The sequence below is a fragment of the Adiantum capillus-veneris genome, chromosome 16, assembly GCF_014529385.1.
Source record: "Adiantum capillus-veneris isolate H3 chromosome 16, ASM1452938v2, whole genome shotgun sequence".
Classification (NCBI taxonomy): Eukaryota; Viridiplantae; Streptophyta; class Polypodiopsida; order Polypodiales; family Pteridaceae; genus Adiantum; species Adiantum capillus-veneris.
The window spans coordinates 103123649-103133186 of record NC_140946.1 but is presented as its reverse complement, the minus strand read 5'-3'; positions in this window follow the sequence as shown (position 1 = coordinate 103133186).

Genomic DNA, 9538 nt, shown 5'->3' with positions numbered 1-9538 from the left:
GTCCATTAACGTTGATATGTTCGATGTGTACTCCACTTGGAAAATCTTTTCGATCCTAAGAACAATCACCCAAGGAATGCCAATAGTTGGGTCTTACCCAAGATCTGACAATGGCTCTTAGCCAGCCTGTGTGTGGCTCCTAGCTCTTACAGCCATTAGTGTTCAATTGATAAACCGATGAAAACTAATGTGAATGGCATATTGGCCCATTTCTAGCTGAGAGTTGGAGCACCTTGGCTCATGCTGATTCCCAAACAAAACATGTATGAAAAGCTTCTTAGAAAGTTTTTATTATTCTTGAGAAATAAGAAAAAGAGAGAGAAGAAGAGCATGCTGGGCTAAGGAACATTCCTTAAATTTGTAGAGTTTGTGCCGAGAATGTGTGCTCTTAGACATCTTATGTCTGAATTGCAGCTTATCCTATAAGCATACCCAATCTGTCTGTATCACGCTCTCATCGAGAGAGGCAACAAAAAACACAAGTCAAATCTTTACCGTCTACCGTGTATGGGTCGTGACTATATGAGGATGACTGGAATAGGGCACCTTGCTGGTGAATCTAGTCAAAATTTTGGGTTCTGTTTAGTGTTGTTGAGTGTTGATAGCAATCAACAATCATATTAAACAATCCATCCGTAGTCTGTCCTTGACAGAGTTGCGAGTGTGTTAGCGGAAGCGTAATCTTTGAAGTGGTGGAATTTATGCCACCTAGTTAGGATGCCTTGCATACAGATTTTGAAGCGCTTGGCAAAAATGATGGCCTCAAACGTGAGAATCAAAACCAAAAGTGCCTTGCACAGTTTAGACTGGTAGGGATTCTGTAAGCTGAAATTCCCTATTTTGCCAGTTCCCTGAAGTCGTGCTTCCTATAAAATTGCCAAAGCACTTTGCTTGGCACAATGACAGTAATTGCGAAGTAAAGTGTAAACAGGAAAAAAACAAGAAAGCTTAAACTTGGCTAACCCGGTTGTTGCTGTAACTAGTTGGCCCGATATTCCGTGGAAGAAAACTCGCTTAAAAATGGCGCATAGCCATATCTGCTGCATGTAATGATACAGGTTGGGATCTGTTTTTTGTATCATATACGCCCCTCTGTTTCTCGTGAAATAACCTGCTGGCATATTGTCAAGTCCGTCCCAAGTTTGTATGCTCATAGCAGAGGCCAAACATGGAAGTCTTGTCTTTGCCTGATACTTTTCAGTAGACCCACTGCTTGGCTTGATAACCGAGACGAATCCTTGTTCCAGTGAAAACAAGCCCTAATAGTTTCCTTGACAGCTTCCTAAAATGTTCGTTAATGGTTGGTCCTGTCTAGCGCCTGCTACCTCCTGTATCAAGATTAGCAATAGACCGTGCTGATCTCTTGGAGATTCTCCAGCACTTCCATGCCCTAACCTATGTGAGGCATGGACAGATGCCTTGTTGTAAAATGAGATCATGGCATACGCAAGGCTTTCTTGATTTTGGTTGTCGAAGTTTGCTAAACACAACCCATAGCATGATCCAACCATGCAAAGCTTTTATGCCCTCCTATTCAGCAGCAATTTGTCATATCGTCCATAGTGCCCAAGTTTGTGAGCATCCGTGAACCTCAAATCATGTTTACTCTTGAGTCAAAGCCGTGTGCAAGAAGTCACGAGCCATGCTTGTGACTGGAATGTTAAATGTGCAATCATGCATAAGAACCGTCCAAGACTTGCCATGCGTGCTTGTTTGTGTCACAAAAAGCTCGCGCGACAAAAACAACTTGTGCTTGTCGTCTCAGTAATCCCACAAATTGACATGCTATACTGCCAATATCTTGCATGTGGCATGACCATGCATGCCCAGCATGTTGTAGCTCTTGCAATTGCTTGCACTGCATAATTGTAGCTAACAAATAAATAAGTAAAACACGAACATAATATGCATACCATATCTGTGATTTGTGTAGATTGGCTCCCGAAACTGAGAAGCTTCCTTGTCACATGACGCATGCCGATGGCTTTGGAAAACGGCGTTAGCCATCAAAGTCACGATGTATTTGACACGTTGTAGTTGTTTCCTCCTTGCTGTGAGACCTTGTAGATTTTGCCCTCCGTGGGATGGGCCCGTGGTACACTTGCCTCTATGTGCCCTTGCAAATCGAGAGGGTAACCCGTGAGCCAACACCCTAACTGGGTGTGGTTAATTTGTAAAGCAATTTTACTATTAAAAATAATTAAACTGTTCTTTCTGAGCTTCCATGGCGTGCTTGCCGCCACAGCGTAGGGGAAAGTCGAACGGAGGGGGCGATGGGGGCTTGCCCGAGCCTTGCGAGCATGTTGAAAAACACTTTTCATGGCCTGGCGCTCCTGTTTGGAACCAGCGCCATTCGATTCGATGCGGTCGTCGAAGGTGGACCCTGTGGGCAAGGGACAGTGCCCGCGCTGCCCTCTTCTTTGGCGACTTGTGTGCAGGGGTTGCGCTTCTTCATCATTCTCCATGCAAGCGGCTTTTCATGGCATGCAACCCTCCCGCACCCTCGTGGGTCATGCCCCCCTCCTTGAAAAACGCTATGCTTTTCCATGCCCAGATCCACGAATGAGAGAGGGAGAGAGATTCCGAGGGAGAGGGAGAGGGAGAGAAAACCATGCTTAGAGGGAAAGAGGAATCCATTCCATGGATCCACCTTCCTCCTTCCTCTCTACCAAGCTCTGATACCAGTGTAAGACAAGGGGAAACTATGGTCTAAGAGTCCACCACCCAACCACCCTTTTAATAGGCAAGCCCCTGGCCCTTTGCCCTAGTTGGACTCCCCGATCCACACAGCCTATCCCGGCCCTACCCTTGTCTTGTCTGGCCTTGCCGGTGTCCTAACACCCAAGGGTTTACACAATAAGAGAAGAGCCAGTGTGAACAGAAAGTGGAAAATTTGTCCCTGCATGCTATGGGCAGACTGGGATCCAGTATTTAGATCATATCTCCTAAACCGTGGCTCCAAAAAAAAAAGAAAAAATATGGGAAAAAAATGAAGCTCATTAGCTACGACTCACATTTTATATACTTTTTCCAATTCTAATTGGAACCTTGTGTTAAAAATTATCAAAATAGAGTACAATTTTGGTAAAAAAAGTCTTCTTGTGGTCCCCTTAGCCTAGACTTTCATTTGATTCCAATGGACACCTCATGCCATATGAAAGCATGACATTGCTCCTTGACAAAGTTTTGTAATCATGCTTGCAATAATGCATTAAAATAAGCATATCTTTGAAATCATGCCACGTAGCGTCCAACTAGGATTTGATTCCCTCCTAGTAGCTATTTAAAAAGAATTATAAGAAAAATATGAAAAATATATATAATATATATATATATTGGAATTTACCCTAGATATAGGATCTAGCTAGGGTGTGAGATAATAATGAGATGGTAGAAAGAAAGAATCAATGCTTTTTGCCCCAAGTTAAAGAGGCGGAGCTATTCACGCTTTTTCCATAATACTTTTTGACGGTAAAGTAAGAGTACGTTACCCTTGAGATAAATAATAGGATGAGATAGAAAACTTATTATTATACTTAGATATGCATATATACATTATAGGAAATATAATTATGTATCCAAAAAGTTACAAGATAGATCTTGTAGCATGCATTCCCACTATGTACTTGTCACAGCACGACATCCACCCCCTCTAAACCTGCACATCCTCCGGTATGTGCCACATTCTCTCTTTGTAAGATCATCCCTCTTGTACATCTTCCTTGCTTTCTTATTCACTGGATGATTCCAAAGCTTCATCTTTACTGTGATCTTCACCTGTGTTTTGTTCTTCCTTCACGTCAACATCTTCTGGATCATTGTCTCCTCTTCTCTTAAACATTTTGATCCTTTTTCCTGCCACGGGAATCTTTACTTCTATACCATCTAGTTCAGACAAGCTGTAAGTAGCATTTTTATGCACATGCTTTACAGCATACGGTCCAAACCATCTTTTTGAAAACTTACGCATGACTGTGTGTTGATTATCAAGGCTACTATCAAATACTAAAACCCAGTCACCTTTGTCAATTGCTTTGCTCCTGAGCCAATGTCGCTTATCAAAGTAGTCCTTGTTTTTCAATATTGCATTTTTGAGTCGTTCTTTTGCAGCCTCAATGTCTCCAGGTCTTCTCTCTAGCTGCCATATGTGCAATGCACGGAGACCTTCCCTGCTAAGCCTCTCTTGCCAAGGTAGCATATTCCATGTGGAAATTGTATCTTCAATCGACATCACTGGCTTTTTGACCATACATTAGCTCCGAAAGCATATAGCCAGTTATGTGTTATTGAGCTATGTGTTGTACGATCAGCCCATAAAGCATATGGTAACAGCTTTGGCCACTCACCAACTCTTCCTTCGCAAGCCTTGGACAAAGATTTGATGATAGGAGGATTACCTCTTTCACTCTTTCCATTTCCTTCAGGGTTATAAGTTGTAGTAAGATAAATCTTGATTCCTGTTGTGTAGAAGAACTCCCTTGCTTCTTTGGCATCCAGTTCACCTCTGTCTGATGTAATCTTTCCCACACAACCATAATAGCAAATCACCACATCAAGAAGGAATTTGCACACACCTTCTTTGGTTCTAGCTCTTAATGCTCTTCCTTCAACCTGGTTAGTTAGGTTCTCTTGTGCAAGAACCAAGGATCTCATTTTCCAGAGTCCTAAAGGCATTGTGACTAGATCCACAACCCATTTATACTACATGGCTAGTGGATATGTAGGGTGCAATCCATCACGATGTCGACCATTTGAATACACTTGACAAGTTACACATGACTCTACAAATTGAGATACATCTTTATACATACCCTTCCACCAATATTTTTCTTTCAACTTGGAGAAGGTTACCCACACACCCCTATGTCCAGCCCATAGACTCTCATGAGACTCTTGCATGAGCTTTACTTGAGTCTCTTTTTTACATATAACCCGTTGTGGTGTAGAACCCTTTTGTTTAGGATGCTTCCACAAGTAACCATCCCTCAAAAAGTACCCATATGCTTTCTTGCATATCCTCCTAAATTCTTGTTCAGACCAATCATCCTGTTTTGTTAGAGTACTCAAATAACTTCCAATAAGAAGCCAATCACCTTCATAAAGCTCTTTCAAGAATAATTCAAGTAGATTAGACATGCAGACATTGTTACCTTTGACATGAGAGATAGAATAGAACTTTGTGCCTACATTATCTCCCTCGTCAATCATTTGTGAGCATCATCTTCATACCTTGCCCTTGATAGCATATTTTCCACTATATTGTTTTTACCTACAATGTGCTTAAACTCGGCATTCAAGAACGTAATGTATGCAATCCACCGCAACATAGCAATGACTGGCGTTGAATAGCTTGTAATCATCCCAAGAAGTGGTAGACAATCTGCTTCTACAACCACACATGCACCAATTAGGTACTCTTTCCCATTTTTCAAGGTTGTAACCATACCCCATAACTCTCTCTTTATCTATGGATAGTTTCTTTGGCAAGCACTTAGTATCTTTGCTTCAAATCTTACCACATATATGTGTCCTTCTTCGTCATCTTGCCCTATTGCCCATCCAACCCATGGAGGACTCGTGTCTACTGTCACAATTACTGGATGTATGGAAGTCATGCATGAACGTAACGCTCATAACTTCCCCTTAGACTTAGCCTCTGTCGACGCCCCTTCTATAAACGGATAATATCCGTCTGGTTAGGCAGCACAGCTGGATACCAAACCCTTCAATTTAAGAAGATATAGTTTGGTATCCAATGAAAAGGAAAAGGTAAGGTCCGTACGGTGGAGCAAAAAGGGAGAGGATAACGGACTGTCACAATCTCACGGTCATCAGTTTCCCATCTCGAATTGAGAAGAACGAAGAATTGGAATATCCTTCCGGGATTTCCTAATTGAAAAGAGTTACTAATTTGATTCGCTGAATTCTTGTAACCTTTCAATCTTTAGGGTAGAAGGAGTTGGGAGTACATTCCTCATTTTGCAGATTCTATGTTGTCTTGTTAGATACATGCAGTTAATATGGATGTGTATCATCCAAATAAGCTATCTAGCTTAACAGATGGATCTCGTTCACATTTGGGGAGCCCCTTAACAAAAGCAAGTGGCAAAAGGGGCGGACGTAGCCAAGTGGATCAAGGCAATGGATTGCATCAGTTAAACATTTTTCAAAAAAGTATGTGGATGTTCTCCCCTTATAAAAAGTATTATTCATGTGGAATCGACGATTTTTGACAAATCGATTACTCCGATTTGCCCTCCGCAAGGTTCGTCCACGGAGGGTGAGTCAGGTCCTAAGATCAGGCCGAGAGGCGTATTTGACACTCATAGTCTACCTTTCTCAAAGTTGGTGATGAAACTGAAGAAACTCCTTTAGCTTTCTCATGACTTTTACATGTGCTTCTGTCCATTTAAACTTTTGATTCTTTCTAAGCAATTGATAAAGTGGATCAGCTACATGTGCATAATGTGGAATCCAAATAACATAAAAGACACATGCTCCCAAGAACCTTCTAACCTCAGTGATGCTAGTGCATGCTTCTTTCATTCGTTGGATGACATCTACCTTTGTTGGGACAAAGTTTCCTACCATATGGTCCGCACATGTGTCCCACAATGAGCACTTCATTGACACTAGACATAGACGTTTTTCCTGACAAAGTATGATTCACTTCCTCCATAGACGAAGTGGAAATTTCTGCTCTCAAGTTGTTGTCACTTGGAAGATTAAGAGCAAACAAATGCATGGCAGAAAAGGTTATTAGATTTACAATTCTTGCAATCGGATAGAGTTTTAGCTTTGAGTTACTATGAGGAAGTGTCAAGAAAGGCTCATCTAAAAGCCAATGAATGCGTAGAAGATAAGAAAATTGAAAAGGGGGATTTGGTGTTGTGATACAATAGTAAGCTGGACAATACATTTCTAAAGAAGTTTCAAATCAAATGGGAAGGTTCTTTTACTATTGTAAACAACTTTGAAAATGGCACATATCAGTTGGCGGACTTGAATGGTGCATAATATAAATATCTTGTCAATGGTTATAGATTGAAGAAATATCTGGCACGTTTGATGACAATTGTGACTGATGAAATGCTGAAAATAGAAGGAGACAATGTGGAAACATCTGAAATATGGGTGAGGTTTCTAGGGATGAGATGCAGGAGTTGTTCACCCTAGACACATGTGCTTATCATGAATGATGAAGCAGGCTAGGGAGGGTTGGCAAGCTATGTCAGACATTTTTTGGATGAATACAAAGTCATTAATCCATGCTAGAAAGCTTGTTGACTAGCCTCGAGTACATAGATGTACATAATGCTTTGAGTTGTTAGAGTGATCTTGTAAATTTTATGTATAAAGGCTTGGTTCTACTTAGTCATTTGCAAGAGTTTTGAGTTAGTCGCACTCCTAAAAGGTGGTTTTCAATGATTACTTTCAGTCGTGCTTGATAGCCGATGAATCAGACTCATACATCATGAGTTACATGCATTGGAAGTGGGTGGTTCCTGACTTAGAAAGTGGGTCCGGATGCATGAAAAGTGGGATGATTTGATGGATTTAATTAGAAAAGGTGTGGCCGAGGATTTCTAGAAATAGCAGAGGTGATAAGTTCTGAGCCCGGCTTTACAGCATCGCATTCAATGCTCAGAGTCACCCGCCATGCCTCCGCCAAGATTGCTCGATGTGGAGAGCAAAATAGAAAATTTATTGGCTCAAGTGGGGAGGTGGGAGGATGATGCCAAGTGGAAATGGAGTTATCCCACATGCGGGAGCAAGTGGAAATTGGAGGGTATAAGGGGGGGAGTGGGTACCCCCTAAGGGTGTATCAAAGGAGAAAATGGTGTTGGGCAAGAGAGAGGGTTCCATTTTCAATCTGTACTTGTTGCCCAAGTGCATCGGGTCCTTTTTGGTCCATTGGACACCTCCCTTCCCCACTTGCCTTGGTCAGAAAGTGGCCGACAGCTCATTTTTCACTCAAAAAAGGCCAAAATTGGACCAATTAAAAGGTTCCCAAAGAGAGAACCATGTCGGCTAAGAGATGAAATTCTCTACACACCCTTTTTAAGAGCTCCAATTCTTTGCACACCCTTTTTGCTTACAGAGACTAGCATTTCTGGAGCTTTTGAGAGATACCCCAACTTCAAAAGCTTGTAACTCTCTGGTCCGTTGTCGGAATCAAGCATATGGATACTTTACGGAGGTCTACACAACACGAGATTCATCTTTATGGTCTTGGTTTTCATTAATTTTAATCATTATTTGGGCTAGGGTTGTTTTCCGCCCGACTTTACAGGTGTTTGACATAGATGTTTTCCACAGCTTTATGGTGTTTCCTTCCAATGGTGTGGTGTGTGCAAGGCTATAAAGGTCCTCATTTTCCTTCTGATTTGCATGCTAGAAATATTTAATGTTGATTTCACACAGATGATGATCCTCTAGCGTAAGGAGATCAATCTCTCCTCCCACAAGGCAACGCTGAAGCTCCTTACGTAGTCGGCCCCTCTGACGCTGAAACTGGGGCCCACCTAGTCCCTGCAAGTTCCATGAGAGGATCCTCATGGGGAGCAAGAGAGAACAGATGTTTTCATAGCAGCTAAACATGCTATCTTTGAGGCTGGCTTGGATGGGGAGTAATCAGCATCCGAGCGTCTTCTAGATAGGCGTGACTGTAAAGAGTGCTTGGCCCAAGTCCAAGGAGACTGAGCCATATGTAAAGCAACCTCCTCTCTCCAGGAGTCCACATGAATGTGTAAATATCATGGTGAGCACTACGTATTAGCAAAGAAGTGAACCACAATGTGTCTACATCCTGCTGCATCTAGAGGGGCCACTGCAAACTTGGCCAATGGCCATCGAGTCTGAAGCATGTTTGTAACTCCTAGGTCTCCCATGTGGTGAGAGAACTCTAGGTCCTCTGTATGTAGCCACTCCAACACTAATTCAGGAGTCCACTCAATCTGATCCCTACCACAAAGGGGAAAAGAGAAGCCAACCACTGAGTCCAAGGCCTCTACCCCCCTAGCTGCAAGGAGAAGAACATGAACCCTGAAGTAGGCTGCCTCAAGGTCTGATGAGGAGTCACCAAGAAAACGTGTAAAGTCGCAGACAAAGAAGTCCCATCGGTGTCGTATGTCAAAGATCATCAGACCACGAGGGACTCTTGCAAAGGGATACATGTGTACCTATAGAGGGGGTCGCAAGAAAGGTTGGCCCTCTCTCGCCAAGTGACTCGTGGAAAAGGCGCTGCCAAGAGATCTCGTAGCATCCAAAGATGGCCCTGCCCCCTGGGTCGACTGTGGAACTGGAGCAAGAGGGGGGGGTGTAGGATTAGGGCGAGGTGGGGGAGAAGAGAGGCAGGGGGGGACCGGCAAAGGTATAGGGGTGAGGGGGAGAGGCGGCGGGAGCAAGAGGCGAGGGGGAGGCTGCTAAGGATGGGGGAAACTCGGGGGGATGACGGGCTATCGAGGATGAAGCTGAGGTGGGGGCTGGAGCAAGGACCTCGTCCTGCTCAAGAGGACCAAATCAGTTCCCCGTGGGA